The sequence below is a fragment of the Oncorhynchus mykiss genome, chromosome 7 (genome assembly GCF_057628025.1).
Source record: "Oncorhynchus mykiss isolate SJ-2025 chromosome 7, ASM5762802v1, whole genome shotgun sequence".
Taxonomy (NCBI): Eukaryota; Metazoa; Chordata; class Actinopteri; order Salmoniformes; family Salmonidae; genus Oncorhynchus; species Oncorhynchus mykiss.
The window spans coordinates 69482179-69498913 of record NC_143028.1 but is presented as its reverse complement, the minus strand read 5'-3'; the positions used below and the strand labels follow the sequence as shown (position 1 = coordinate 69498913).

At 40.1% G+C, this 16735-nt stretch overlaps 1 long non-coding RNA gene across 1 annotated transcript; it reads left to right on the top strand.

The window, feature by feature from the left end:
- The first annotated feature begins 2817 nt into the window (after window positions 1–2817).
- Window positions 2818–3901, top strand: LOC110528488 (uncharacterized). Its single transcript, XR_002474264.3, has 2 exons — window positions 2818–3223; window positions 3450–3901. It is a non-coding gene; the product is annotated as an uncharacterized LOC110528488 (long non-coding RNA).
- Window positions 3902–16735: the final 12834 nt, after the last annotated feature.

Sequence of the window (16735 nt, the reverse complement as noted above, 5' to 3'; positions counted from 1 at the left end):
CTCCGGTGATGCGTTGTGCAGAACTCACTACCCTCTGGAGAGCCTTACGGTTGTGGGCGGAGCAGTTGCCGTACCAGGCGGTGATACAGCCCGACAGGATGTGGATAGGGGGATGCTCCCTCTGCTGTTTCCTGAAGTCCACAATCATCTCCTTTGTTTTGTTGACGTTGAGTGTGAGGTTATTTTCCTGACACCACACTCCGAGGGCCCTCACCTCCTCCCTGTGGCCCGTCTCGTCGTTGTTGGTAATCAAGCCTACCACTGTAGTGTCGTTCACAGGATAATTATTAACTTCACCAGGCTTAAAAATATATTTGTTATTGTTACCCATCTACCAATCGCTGCCCTTTGAGGCTTTCGAAAAAGCTCCCTGGTCTTTGTAGTTGAATCTGTGTTTGAAATTCAATACTTGTATGGGGGAGAGAGGAAGGGTCAGTCATTGAAATTGTCAACCCCTAATTTTACACCTGAAATAATTTAGGCTTGCCTAAACAAAGGGGCTTAATACTTATGCAATGACTATTTTTAATTCTGAATTTTGTTTATCTTTAAAAATGTATGTGTGTAGATTGTTGACCAAAAAAGTACAGTAAATCCACTACTTTGAAACATAATAAATTGTGAAGAAATCCAAGGTGTCTGAATACTTTTACAAGGCAATGCAACTGTCATATGTTATCAAGCTTAAATTAATAAACATGCAACGCTGTCCCCTAACCTTTCTGAGTGCTGAAAGATGGTGATGGTGGTGATGATGATTTATTTAATATATTTGATCATCAAAATTAGAAGGCAGCAATTTCACTGCGGTCCTTTAATGAATTAAATCAAAGGTTTTTGGTCGCGTACACATTTTGCAGATACCGTACTATCCCCGGTGTAGCTAAATGTTTATGTTCCTAGCTCCAACAGTGCAGTGATGATGAGAACACCACATTAACCCAGTGAAGGGACAGCATCGCGTGTCAAACTGTTTCTGAAAGTGTTGACTGATTTCCTCTTGATAACAGCGTATCATAGAATCAGACATTGAGGTTAGGTAAAGCGCTGTCTGTGTTGCAGAATACATTTGGTGCTGTTCACAGCAGCTTTGTGTGTTTATAAAAATACCATCATCGTCATGTTCAGTGGTGTAAAGTACTTAAGTAAAACTATTAGTACTACTAAACTAGTTTTTGGGGGTATCTGTACTTTTCTTTACTATTTGTATTTTTGACAACTTTTACTTCACTACCTTCCTAAAGAAAATAATGTACTTTTTACTCCATATATTTTCCCTGACACCCAAAAGTACTTGTTGCTTTTTGAATGCTTAGCAGAACAGGAAAATGGTCTAATTCCTGCACTTATCAAGAGAATATCTCTGGTCATCCCTACTGCATCTGAACTGGCGGACTCACTGAACACACACACTTTGTTTGTAAATTATGTCTGCATGATGTAGTGTGCCCCTTGCTATCCGTAAATTTGTGCTGTCTTGTTTGCTGAAGGAATTTTAAATTATTTATAATTTTACTTTAACTTTTGATACTTAAGTATATTTTTGCTAATTATATTTACTTTTGATACTTAAGTATATTTAAAAACATTACTTTCATTTTTACTTGATTCATTTTCTATTAAGGTATCTTTACTTTGGCCTCCCGAGCGGTGCAGCGGTCTAAGGCACTCCATCGCAGTGCCAGAAGTGTAACTTCTGGGAGTTCCATAGGCCAGCGCACAATTGGCCCAGTATAGTCCAGGTTAGGGGAGGGTTTGGCTGGAGGGGCATTAATTGTCTCATCGCACTCTAGCTGACCTCGTGGAACGATGTTTCCAATGACACATTGGTGCCTCTGGCTTCCGGGTTAAGTGGGCAGGTGTTAAGAAGCGTGGTTTGGCGGGTCATGTTTCAGAGGACGCATGACTCGACCTTCGCCTCCCGAGCTCATTGTGGAGTTGCAGCGGGTACTTTTTCCACCACTGGTCATGTTACAAAATTACCAGTGAAGGGACAGCGTTGTAGGTTTAAATAAATGTTATCATCACCATCATCATCAATCATCATGTTGCAACCGGTTAGGGGACAGCACAGTATGTTTAAAGAAGTGCTATCATCATCATCATCTTATTGCAACAGTACCAGTGAAGAGATGGCATAGCGTATGAAACTGCTTAAAGTGATCAGTCATTTCCTCTTTATCAGGGCATATTACACATTATCATACTTTACATTTGTGTATGGCTAATTCCAGGTGATGCCCTATCGCTTACGTGGTGCACTGCTGAGGGCCCTATGGGCCTTGGTCAGTAGTGGTGCTCTCCTGAGGGCCCTATGGGCTTGGTCAGTAGTGGTGCTCTCCTGAGAGCCCTGTGGGCCTTGGTCAGTAGTGGTGCTCTGCTTAGGGCCCTATGGGGCCTGGTCAGTAGTGAGGCTCTGAGGGCCCTGTGGGCCTTGGTCAGTAGTGGTGCTCTCCTGAGGGCCCTATGGGCCGTGGTCAGTAGTGGTGCTCTGCTGAGGGCCCTGAGGGCTGTGGTCAGTAGTGGTGCTCTGCTTATGGCCCTACGGGGCCTGGTCAGTAGTGGGGCTCTGAGGGCCCTAAGGGTCCTGGTGAGTAGTGATGCACTGTGTTGGGAGTCGGGTGCCATTTGGGATGCAACCTTAGGCCATTGTAAGGTATGATATGGTGTAATAGCTGTTATCAAAAGAACATGACTGATCAGTTTCATAAACAGTAAGACAGGCAATGCTGTCCCTTCACTCCCCTCTCCTTGGAAGTGGAACTAGCGATAGTGATCTCTAATGTCACTAATGCCATGCCCCCTGGTTGAACCAGCACAGTGACTTGGATTAATTCTGGTATAAAAATGGTGAGTTGTTGGAGACAAAACACATGCAGCCTCCAGCATATTGTTACTGAAGCTGAACCAAACACTCAGACTCACTATCAATTCTCATCACCATGAAGATGATGTTGACCATCTCTCTGCTCCTCAGTGTTGGCTTTGCACTGGCTGATACAATGTCTGTTCCAGAATTGAGAAACGACCTGAACAGACCAGGTTGGAAGGTCATCAAGAACTGTGTGAAAGTGACAACGACCGTGGTAGAGGAGTTTGACAACATGCCGCCGCAGGAGAAGGAGACGGTTCAGATCTTCGGGGGACCAGAGTGTGAGAACAACAATGAGAGAAGCAAAAGAGGATTTGTTCGCATCGGCCGACAACTCTCCAATTACTGAAGGTATCCATTTAAATATTTGTTGTTCTTGCACATAATTAAATAGTACAGTGGTGCTTGAATAGTACAGGGGTGCTTGAATAGCAGTGGGATAGATTTGAACCCACTTTTGCACTGGTACATGTATTCTGGAGGCAGTGGCTAAGACCGCTAGACCACCTCAGGCCACAAAGATATCAATTTGACAGAAAACAATATGAATCCACTCTTTCTTTCTCCTCTCTTACAGCCTTGAGTAGTGTCACCTGGAGAAGACTGACCTGGCCTCCCCAGTTTACGTACGTGGCCCTTGACTGTGGGTATCCGGTGACAGTGGACGATCCAGTACAGTGACAGGCAGTGAAGACGACATGGGAATGTGGGATAATCATGAATTAGAAAGTTCAATTAAATTTATTGGATTCACTCCAACTACTGTCTGTCTGAAAAGTGACACACTATACCCTGTGTTTTGCAGATTTTGATGGTCATAATTAGTTTGCTTCTCTGTTATATACCATCTGGTAACTCTCTCTAACTGTGAAGTCTCTGAGGCCATACTGTAATGTATATGAACACAGTATTGAAAAGTAACCTTGAATAATCATAATGTATGTTAACGCTCACATTTTTAATGTTGCGTTGGATATGTATTTTATGGAATGCTTCTAATATGATCAAGATAAAAATAGACTCATCTAAGGTCAGTTTTGTGTGGGTTTCTCCCTAGGGTTTACAATTATAGGCAGGGTTTCTCTCTAGGGTTCAGGATTTAAGGTAGGGTATCTCCCTAGGGTTTAGGATTTGGGGGAAAGGGTTAGCCTTGGTTTTAGGATTTAAGGTAGCTAGGGTAAGCCTAGAGTAGGGTTTCTCTACAGGGTTTAGGATTTGGGGGAGGACAAGCCTTGGGTCTAGCATTTAAGGTAGCTAGGGAAAGCCAATAGTTTAATATTTAGAGTAGAGTTTCTCCCTAGGGTTTAGGATTTGGGGGAGGGCAAGTCTAGGGTTTAGGATTCAAGGTAGCTAAGGCAAGTTTAGGGTTTAATATTTAAGGTACCTCGGGCAAGCCTAGAGTTTATGATTTAAAGTAGAGTTTATCCGTAGGGTTTAGCAATAGTGGGAGGGCAAGCTGATCAATTTATTTCCAGAGCGTATTAAGCTGTGCTACACTAAGTGCTTAAGGTTAACTCTAAATGTCTAGGATCAGGTTAATATCCTAATCGCAATATTTTTGCTATTTTGCTATTTATTAGGATCCCCTTTAGCCACTGCAAAAGAATCAGCTACACTTCCAGGTGTCCACACGAAACATGAAATAATACATAGCGCAGAACATTATTAGTCAAACTGAAATAAATACATTTAACTACTAGCCTACAATGGCCACACCCCCATGGAAATTTAATTAACATAATTTTAAAAATCTGTCTGTTTATGCGAGAGAGAGAGAGAAAATTCCGCATGGGCCAATATCTTACTTTAGCATCTGCGGTGAAAGGTGGCAGAGCTAGAGTGGTCTTTGTCAGACCATGAGACATCCTGAAAATCGTTATTTCACAAAATCGTATGTAGTGTCCGAATGGTTTGGCTTACAAACTATTGTACAACCATACTGAAAGTTGAGACTCTCATGAACACAATTGTTTTATCCGTTTTTGTCACGAATCCCGTTTCCTGAGTCTGTTTTTTGCCTATGTTCTGTCCTGGAGAGTTTTTTCCGGCGTCCTGGAACACACCCTGTCTGGTTGCCGGGCAATGTAGCCAGCTGGGGTTTCTGATTACCCGCACCTGTATCCCATCAGCTATCTGCACACCTGGTCCTGATCATCATCTCTCCTCTTCATAAGCCCGGACTTGACATCCATTCCCTGCCGGATTGTTAGCCATCAACAGTATGTTGTGCCAGAGTATCAGCCTCAAGTTGGATAGAATTTGTTTTGTTGTTTGTTACGTATTGCTTGCCTTGAACTTACCGCCGTTTGTTCTGTCTTCAGTTTCTCATCCGGATCATTTACCCCATTCCCGCCTGGTCGTCGGAGGATTCCGCTTCCCCATTGGATCCACCTATTTACTCCCATCAACTCACCACCGCTACCCGCTACGCCACCTGGGTATATCTACCCATTCACATTCACTTGTAAATAAATACTCACCTTCTTCCTACTCTCCTTGTCCTGGTCTGCTTCTGGGTTCGATTTTGAAGAAACCTGACAGTTTTGCTGTAGGGTACCCACAAGCCACACAAGACGAGTCTGCATGTCCCCAGTACTAGTTTATAAAATGAATGGAAGTATTATTGCCTAAATTAAGGGGATAAATATAACAAATATATACACTACAGGTCAAAAGTTTTAGAACACCTACAGGTTTTTCTTTATTTTTACTATATTCTACATTGTAGAATAATAGTGAAGACATCAACTCAATGAAATAACACATGGAATCACGTAGTAACCAAAAAAGTGTTAAACAAATTATTCAAATAGCCACCCTTTGCCTTGATGACAGCTTTGCACACTCTTGGCATTCTTACAACCAGCTTCATGAGGTAGTCACCCGGAATGCATTTCAATTAACAGGTGTGTCTTAAAAAAAAAAATGTTAATTAGAAGTTCATTTGTGGAATTTCTCTCCTTCTTTATGAGTTTGAGTTGTGTTGTGACAAGGTAGGGGGTCTACACAGAAGATATCCCTATTTGGTAAAAGACCAAGTGCATATCATGGCAATAACAGTTCAAATAAGAAAAGGGAAATGACAGTCCATCATTACTTTAAGAAATGAAGGTCAGTCAATGCGGAAGATTTCAAGAACTTTGAACATTTCTTCATGTGCAGTTGCAAAAACCATCAAGCGCTATGATGAAACTGGCTCTCATGAGGACCGCCACAGGAAAGGAAGACCCAGTGTTACCTCTGCTGCAGAGGATATGTTCATTAGAGTTACCAGCCTTAGAAATTGCAGCCCAAATAAATGCTTCACAGAGTTCAAGTACTGTAACAGACACATCTCAACATCAACTGTTCAGAGGAGACTGTGAATCAGGCCATGGTTGAATTGATGCAAAGAAATGAAATCAATAAGAATAACATTTGCTTGTGGTAGATGATTTGGAATTTGTACAAGTAGTATCAAGAATTGCACTTTTGATCTAAGAAATGCACCAAAGCGACTCAGAAAAACTGTAATCAGCTTCTTGACATGCCACACCTGTCACGTGGATGGATTATATTGGCAAATTAGAAATCATTTGTTGGTGCGTATGGAATGTTTCTTGGATATTTTATTTAAACTCATAAAACATGGGACCAACACGTTACATGTTGCTTTTATATTTTTGTTCAGTAATACATACCAATAATTGTTTCACCTCTTCCACACCCACTTTGTGGAACTTAAAACTATAGTGCTTGTCTTTCAATATTTGGTCCATCATGCATGAATATGAAGACTCAGCATTTGTTATTTGCATGTCATGCCTAAGTATGCAACTCTTGTCAAGAAGAAAGTTATTAAAGTACTTGGCAATATCAGAAGGTTGTGTTATGAACAAGCAATCTGCCTTAATGAAGGATGGAGCCAAGTTTGCTTTTTTGCCTAGAATTGAATTGAAAGTACTCCAAAGCTTTTTACTATCATTCTTTATATAATGTCTATGTGTTCCATAGTTTAGTTTATTCTACTTTTTGTTTAGTTTAGTTACATTATTTCAAAATATACTGTATGTTTGCCAGTCTGCTGTGTATACCCTTTGTCTCATCCCTTTCAGTTTTTCAATTCATCATCTATCCATGGGGATTTGGCAGTTTTAACAGTCAGTTTCTTGATGGGTGTATGCCTGTCAGTAACTGGAAGAAGCAGTTTTATAAGTGTTTCAAGTGCAGAGTCAGGATGTGTTCCTCATTGCACACATCAGACCAACAAATATTTTCACACCTTCAAGATAGGCATCATTGCAAAACCCCTGTCGTGATGTTGGATTGATTAATGTGATGACTGCTGTTCATCGAATGATTAACTGTTTATAATTACGTGATTAAATCAGTTAATAATAACTTAGTAACCTGGGGCACCATGGCTTTATTACGTTTCTATTTCCCAAATTAACTCAAAGAATATCAGAATATCGTTTTTACAACAGTCGCTAATTAATTCATTTCCTCTACAGTCTCATTCTGAACGTCGCATAATCCGGGATTCTGTACAAAGCCGAGTCCCAATAAATAAATCCGTACCACACCAATTGAGTTGATTATTTATTTGCTAACAAGCTAAAATGATAACGTAAGATACACATACACAAACACACAATCTAGGCTATTGGTTAGAACTTAGTATGATAAAACAGGTCCCTAGTGGGCCAACACAGTATGACACGTGTTACACAAGATGGGGATTTCAAAAAAGAGCGATAGAGAGAGTGCACAAGAGAAAAGTACACCTGGGTACATTTGTAAACTATGCTTAGTTTAACCCTAACCTTGCCCCAAACTGCCACTCTGATGAGTAATTACGTGATGTAATTATGTAATTACGTGTCGAAGGTGTCCGATGGGCTGTCTCTTCGTAGACGGGGTTCGCCTTCTCCTCTGTTGACGGCACTTCTTTGGTTACCGGGTCAGTGTCCTTTGTCTTAGTGGTCCTGTTTCCTCGCCCTTGTTCTGAAAAGGGTTCTTCTGAAGACAGCCAGCCGTGTAGCTCAGGGATCCAGCATAGGAATGAAAGCAGTGTGGACACACGATTCCTTGGAGAGTGGTAACCGGGTGGTCCTGATTGAATTCCCCCTCTTAGACACAGCTACTTATCTGTAGCATAGACTGTTAAAAGGTTCCTTTGTCTTCTTCAACGTCGAGTTGCATTTTGGGGTTACAACTAATCATACCTTGGCTGCAGCTCATGGTCAGCTAGTCATGATGTTCATTCTTAACTCACATGTTTTATACCCTCGGGTCAGAAATGGGCGTTTCTGACTTTAGGGCAATTCTCTGAGCGTACCAAGTTACGAGGCAAGGTCTGGATTTTACTCAGATCCAATTTAGACAACTAACTTCACATTTCATCTTAACAAAAACATTCTCTTTGATCTGGACATTTTCCACACAATGTACAGTATGCAAACATCAGGTAAATATTGTGAAAACTCTTCAAGTTATAATGTTTAGATTACAATGTCGTCATTTAACTTTTACTAACATAACAAAAACGACATTGATTTTCACATATCGTCATTACTACCATTTTGGCTGATGAAACATACTGTCCCAAAGTCCATTTTTGCATGTTATTGTTCTGAGGTAGGTTCTCCATAGACCCATCATTCATTCCATTCCTCCACAGTGAGAGGACAAGGGATTTGGTCTGCTACCTTAAGATTTACAATAGGTGTCATAAAACCCCCCACCTCCATACCTCTTGATCTCTGCCCCTCTGGCGGGTGTGAGAGATGTCTCTTGTAGGAGTGTGGTCCACAGTAATCTGTCCCGGCCAGTCATGACAACCCCTTGTATGATCATTTATACACAATTTTAGGAACTTTTGTTTTCTAGATATGGGTATTGTATTTTGATCACTACATACATGGGTGTGGATACTGCTTTAGAGCAGATTTCTGCAACATTAGGTAAAATGTGATCAATACACGTGGATGATTTAGTTCCTGTTCTGTATGTAAATACCCTGGTAGGTTAACTGATAACTTGAACCAGATTGCAGGCACTGGTTATAGCTAGGAGCTTCTTTTTGAGTGGGCAGCTTGATGACAACCAGCCAATATTTATGTCACCCAGAAAATATTCCTCTCTGTTGATATCACATACATTATTCAACATTTTATACATATAGTCCAAATACTGACTTTTAGCACTTGGGGGTGTAGCAACTTCCTACAGAAATATGCTTTAGTGGAAGCAGATGAACCTGTAGCCATATTACTTGCACATCATCTCACTTGAGATCCTCTCTCAGCCTAACAGGAATATGACTCTATTGTAGTAACTTTTCAACACTGTTATCAGTCATATTGGTGGGCAATGGATGAACATATTAATGTTAAAGATGATCTTCGTGTCTTGTGAAAAACCACCCTAAATCTAGTACAACAGTAACACAATGTCGAAACATTCCTTATATGTCTTTGTTGCATCTTTTAGTGTCCCCCTTATTTGCATTCACAACATTGTTAGACTTAGCACAAAATGACCTCTAGCTAATGAAAATGCTTTATATGCTTTTGAAAATATGCTAATTCAAAACAGTGTGCAACATAAATAAAAAATAACATATGCTTATAACATTAGTAATTCAACTCTGCGTTTTCTCTTTCACTTCTTCATAGGTCCTTCACTTCGTACTTATCCACATGACGGTACAGATGTAAGATCTTAATTTGATCACCCTGTTGCAGAATAACTTTCCTGCAATGCAGGACATTTAAAATGTATACCATATTTGAGGTTTAAAAGGCTTCTGAAGTTTGTAATTTGCACTTTGAAATTTCAGACTTCATTTTCCCCTACAAAAATGTCACATTTCCTGTTGCTGCAGGAATATTTTCCTGCTGTAGCAAACTATCTTAAATTAAAATCCTACATCTGTACATCTTTTAGAAACACCACTTGTCCTGAGGCAAACCGCGCACTTCAAAGCAATATTGATATTGGGGTATATATATTTATTTTCTTTCAAAAATGATTCATTTCCCCATAGCTGTTAGCAGAAAACGACGTAAGTTCAGAGAAACTGGGGTTTTGATGTGGGATAAAAAATAGACTGCATGAATGGAAAACAAATCTCATGGGAAATAAGGCCTATTACTGCAACACAACAGTAGCAAATTTAGACTGGAATATGAGTAGTTGAACGAGTCTATATTTGAAGCATTGACACTCATACTGGGGTTGTTAAGGTACACAGACACCATTATAGTGACATGTGGGTAGTTGACATGACTCTCCCTTTTTTTTGCCCATCATGGTAAACACAAGTATAACTTTATGTAATTATTATTATTATTTTTCATGTGGTAATTGTCCAATAGTGTGACTGTCCCAGTTAAGGTCATAGAACTTAAGTAAATTCATGAAAAAAATGTGTATAATTCCCTTCACATACTCTTTTTGTTGTAACACATAAGTTTATTTCATGAAACAATAATCCGCAAGTCTATTCAAGATACTTCAAAATAGTTCTGATTGATTACATTTTATGTCCCTCAAAGCAATGTCCACTTGGTGTGACACAGTTATGTGATTAAACAATGAGTTTATCATGTTTCAGGTAAGACCCAGATGCCGACAACTTCGAAGTAACAACAGTTTATTAATCCAACAGGGATAGGCAAAAGACAGGTCGAGGGCAGGCAGGGGTCAGTAATCCAGATACAGTGCCTTGCGAAAGTATTCGGCCCCCTTGAAGTATTCGGTCCCCCCTCGCTCTTTGTGAAGAATCAACAACAAGTGGGACACAATCATGAAGTGGAACGACATTTATTGGATATTTCAAACTTTTTTAACAAATCAAAAACTGAAGAATTGGGCGTGCAAAATTATTCAGCCCCCTTAAGTTAATACTTTGTAGCGCCACCTTTTGCTGCGATTACGGCTGTAAGTTGCTTGGGGTATGTCTCTATCAGTTTTGCACATCGAGAGACTGACATTTTTTCCCATTCCTCCTTGCAAAACAGCTCGAGCTCAGTGAGGTTGGATGGAGAGCATTTGTGAACAGCAGTTTTCAGTTCTTTCCACAGATTCTCGATTGGATTCAGGTCTGGACTTTGACTTGGCCATTCTAACACCTGGATATGTTTATTTTTGAACCATTCCATTGTAGATTTTGCTTTATGTTTTGGATCATTGTCTTGTTGGAAGACATATCTCCGTCCTAGTCTCAGGTCTCAGACACCATCAGGTTTTCTTCCAGAATGGTCCTGTATTTGGCTCCATCCATCTTCCCATCAATTTTAACCATCTTCCCTGTCCCTGCTGAAGAAAAGCAGGCCCAAACCATGATGCTGCCACCACCATGTTTGACAGTGGGGATGGTGTGTTCAGGGTGATGAGCTGTGTTGCTTTTACGCCAAACATAACTTTTTGCATTGTTGCCAAAAAGTTCAATTTTGGTTTCATCTGACCAGAGCACCTTCTTCCACATGTTTGGTGTGTCTCCCAGGTGGCTTGTAGCAAACTTTATATGACACTTTTTATGGATATCTTTAAAAAATGGCTTTCTTCTTGCCACTCTTCCATAAAGGCCAGATTTGTGCAATATACGACTGATTGTTGTCCTATGGACAGAGTCTCCCACCTCAGCTGTAGATCTCTGCAGTTCATCCAGAGTGATCATGGGCCTCTTGGCTGCATCTCTGATCAGTCTTCTCCTTGTATGAGCTGAAAGTTTAGAGGGACGGCCAGGTCTTGGTAGATTTGCAGTGGTCTGATACTCCTTCCATTTCAATATTATCGCTTGCACAGTGCTCCATGGGATGTTTAAAGCTTAGGAAATCTTTTTGTATCCAAATCCGGCTTTAAACTTCTTCACAACAGTATCTCGGACCTGCCTGGTGTGTTCCTTGTTCTTCATGATGCTCTCTGCGCTTTTAACGGACCTCTGAGACTATCACAGTGCAGGTGCATTTATACGGAGACTTGATTACACACAGGTGGATTGTATTTATTTAGGTCAACATTGGATCATTCAGAGATCCTCACTGAACTTCTGGAGAGAGTTTGCTGCACTGAAAGTAAAGGGGCTGAATAATTTTGCACGCCCAATTTTTCAGTTTTTGATTTGTTAAAAAAGTTTGAAATATCCAATAAATGTCGTTCCACTTCATGATTGTGTCCCACTTGTTGTTGATTCTTCACAAAAAAATACAGTTTTATATCTTTATGTTTGAAGCCTGAAATGTGGCAAAAGGTCGCAAAGTTAAAGGGGGCCGAATACTTTCGCAAGGCACTGTAGGTGGGGAAAAGGTACAGGACAGCGGGCAGGCAGGTTCAGGGTCAGGGTAGGCAGAGGTCAGTAATCCAGATAGGTGTGGAAAAGGTACAAGACAGCAGGCAGGCTCAGGGTGAGGGCAGACAGAAAAGGTCAACACCGGGGGAAATTAGAAAACATTGAGAGACAGGAAAGAGGGAAAACCGCTGGTAGAATTGACAAAACAAAACGAACTGGCAAGAGACAAACAGAGAACACAGGTATAAATACACAGGGGATAATGGGGACGATGGGCGACACCTGGTGGTGGGTGGAGAAATCACAAAGACAGGTGAAACAGATCAGGGTGTGGCAGAGCTAGCATTTGGGCAGCATTGCTTGGAAGGGCTGGAGCACATGGTCTGAACAGATTGTAAGCTTTATAGGAAATATTTATCAAAATATTGCACTTTTCTGTCATTGCCATAAAATCTAATCAAATCATATTGTATTTGTGACATGCGCCGAATGCAACGTTACAGTGAAATGCTTATTTACAAGCCCTTAATTAATTAACCAACAATGTTTAAGAAAAAAATACAAATAAAGTTACAAATAAAGTTACAAATAATTCAACTGCAGCAGTAGAATAACAAGCGAGGGTACCAGTACAGAGTCAATGTGCGGGGGCACTGGTTAGTCAAGGTAATTGAGGTCATTTTCTTAGTCCTTTAGTGTGGCGCCTTTTGAATGTACAGTACCAGTCAAAAGTTTGGACACACCTACTCATTCAAGAGTTTTTCTTTATTTTTACTATTTTCTATATTGTAGAATAATAGTGAAGACATCACAACTATAAAATAACACACATGGAAGCATGTAGTAATCAAAACATTTTTAAACAAATGAAAATATATTTTTACTTGAGATTCTTCAAAGTAGCCACCCTTTGCCTTGATGACAGCATTGCACACTCTTTTAAAAAACATTTTTTATTAAGGGGTGGATCAACTTTAATATTGCAGATAGATTGTTGCTTCCATCAATGTAATTGTCTGCATAATTTCTAATCTCCCATATATTATTAGGGTAAATATAAATATACATATATATATATATATATATATATATATATATATATACAGTGCCTTGCGAAAGTATTCGGCCCCATTGAACTTTGCGACCTTTTGCCACATTTCAGGCTTCAAACATAAAGATATAAAACTGTATTTTTTTGTGAAGAATCAACAACAAGTGGGACAGAATCATGAAGTGGAACGACATTTATTGGATATTTCAAACTTTTTTAACAAATCAAAAACTGAAAAATTGGGTGTGCAAAATTATTCAGCCCCTTTACTTTCAGTGCAGCAAACTCTCTCCAGAAGTTCAGTGAGGATCTCTGAATGATCCAATGTTGACCTAAATGACTAATGATGATAAATACAATCCACCTGTGTGTAATTAAGTCTCTGTATAAATGCACCTGCACTGTGATAGTCTCAGAGGTCCGTTAAAAGCGCAGAGAGCATCATGAAGAACAAGGAACACACCAGGCAGGTCCGAGATACTGTTGTGAAGAAGTTTAAAGCCGGATTTGGATACAAAAAGATTTCCCAAGCTTTAAACATCCCAAGGAGCACTGTGCAAGCGATAATATTGAAATGGAAGGAGTATCAGACCACTGCAAATCTACCAAGACCTGGCCGTTCCTCTAAACGTTCAGCTCATACAAGGAGAAGACTGATCAGAGATGCAGCCAAGAGGCCCATGATCACTCTGGATGAACTGCAGAGATCTACAGCTGAGGTGGGAGACTCTGTCCATAGGACAACAACAGTATATTGCACAAATCTGGCCTTTATGGAAGAGTGGCAAGAAGAAAGCCATTTCTTAAAGATATCCATAAAAAGTGTTGTTTAAAGTTTGCCACAAGCCACCTGGGAGACACACCAAACATGTGGAAGAAGGTGCTCTGGTCAGATGAAACCAAAATTGAACTTTTTGGCAACAATGCAAAACGTTATGTTTGGCGTAAAAGCAACACAGCTCATCACCCTGAACACACCATCCCCACTGTCAAACATGGTGGTGGCAGCATCATGGTTTGGGCCTGCTTTTCTTCAGCAGGGACAGGGAAGATGGTTAAAATTGATGGGAAGATGGATGGAGCCAAATACAGGACCATTCTGGAAGAAAACCTGATGGAGTCTGCAAAAGACCTGAGACTGGGACGGAGATTTGTCTTCCAACAAGACAATGATCCAAAACATAAAGCAAAATCTACAATGGAATGGTTCAAAAATAAACATATCCAGGTGTTAGAATGGCCAAGTCAAAGTCTAGACCTGAATCCAATCGAGAATCTGTGGAAAGAACTGAAAACTGCTGTTCACAAATGCTCTCCATCCAACCTCACTGAGCTCGAGCTGTTTTGCAAGGAGGAATGGGAAAAAATGTCAGTCTCTCGATGTGCAAAACTGATAGAGACATACCCCAAGCGACTTACAGCTGTAATCGCAGCAAAAGGTGGCGCTACAAAGTATTAACTTAAGGGGGCTGAATAATTTTGCACGCCCAATTTTTCAGTTTTTGATTTGTTAAAAAAGTTTGAAATATCCAATAAATGTCGTTCCACTTCATGATTGTGTCCCACTTGTTGTTGATTCTTCACAAAAAAATACAGTTTTATATCTTCTTGTTTGAAGCCGAAAATGTGGCAAAAGGTCACAAAGTTCAAGGGGGGCGAATACTTTCGCAAGGCACTGTATATATATATATGTATATATATATATATATATATATATATATATATATATATATATATATATATATATATATATATAAAATGAAGGCTATTCCATGTGAGATATTGCCAAGAAACTGAAGATCTCGTACAATGCTGTGTACTACTCCCTTTACAGAAGAGCGCTAACTGTCTCTAAGCAGAATAGAAAGAGGAGTGGGAGGCCCCGGTGCACAACTGAGCAAGAAGGCTTCAGGTCGCCCAAGAAAGTCCAGCCAGTTGATTCAGCTGCGGGATCGGAGCACCACCAGTACAGAGCTTGCTCAGGAATGGCAGCAGGCAGGTGTGAGTGCATCTACACGCACAGTGATGTGAAGACTTTTGGAGGATGGCCTGGTGTCAAGAAGGGCAGCAAAGAAGCCACTTCTCTTCAGGAAAAACATCAGGGACAGACTGATATTATGCAAAAGGTACAGGGATTGGACTGCTGAGGACTGGGGTAAAGTTATTTTCTCTGATGAATCCCCTTTCTGATTGTTTGGGGCATCTGAAAAAAAGCTTGTCCGGAGAAGACAAGGTGAGCGCTACCATCAGTCCTGTGTCATGCCAACAGTAAATCCTCCTGAGACCATTCATGTGTGGGGTTGCTTCTCAGCCAAGGGAGTGGGCTCACTCACAATTTTTCCTAAGAACACAGCCACGAATAAAGAATGGTAACAACACATCCCCTGAGAGCAACTTCTCCCAACCATCCTGGAACAGTTTGGTGACGAACAATGCCTTTTCCAGCATGATGGAGCACCTTTCCATAAGGCAAAAGTGATAACTAAGTTGCTCGGGGAACAACACATCAATATTTTGGGTCCATGGCCAGGAAACTCCCCAGACCTTAATCCCATTGAGAACTTGTGGTCATCCTCAAGAGGTATCTAATGTCTAAAAAATATCTAAAGACACTGAAGCAGCAAACTTTGTGGAAATTAATATTTGTGTCATTCTCAAAACTTTTGGCCACGACTGTATATTTGAGTTTAACCACAACATTTGTTGTATTATTTGTTCTGTATTTTCAGGTGGATGAAACTGAAATTGCAACCAACTTTCTAAGGCTTGATTTCATTTTCAAATAACCGAAAGTGAGCAGCTGTAATCTGAATTAAGGGAAAAGGCCATTCTTGAGCATTAATTTACTAGAGAACCATTTCAAATTTAAGTATAACTTTTGTATGACTGATGCCTTTAGTGAGAGTTCTAATGCTTTGATATGTAATCATTTCTGCCCTCCAAATTCATATTCGTTATATAAATAGAACCTCTTAACCTTTCTGATCTCCCCATCCCGGATCCGGGATCATGAATACAGACTCAAGCTCATTACCATAACGCAACGTTAACTATTCATGAAAATCGCAAATGAAATGAAATAAATATGCTAGCTCTCAAGCTTAGCCTTTTGTTAACAACACTGTCATCTCAGATTTTCAAAATATGCTTCTCAACCATTGCAAAACAAGCATTTGTGTAACAGTATTGATGGCTAACGTAGCATTTAGCGTAGCATTTAGCATTAGCATTCAGCTGGCAACATTTACACAAAAAAACAGAAAAGCATTCAAATAAAATCATTTACCTTTGAAGAACTTCAGATGTTTTCAATGAGGAGACTCTCAGATAGCAAATGTTCAGTTTTTCCTGAAAGATTATTTGTTTAGGACAAATCGCTCCGTTTTCTGCGTCACGTTTAGCTATGAAAAAAACCCTGTATCCAGGATTGTGTAAATCTATCAGCAAGCTCATTAGCATAACACAACGTTAACTATTCATGAAAATCGCAAATGAAATGAAATAAATATGCCATCTCTCAAGCTTAGCCTTTTGT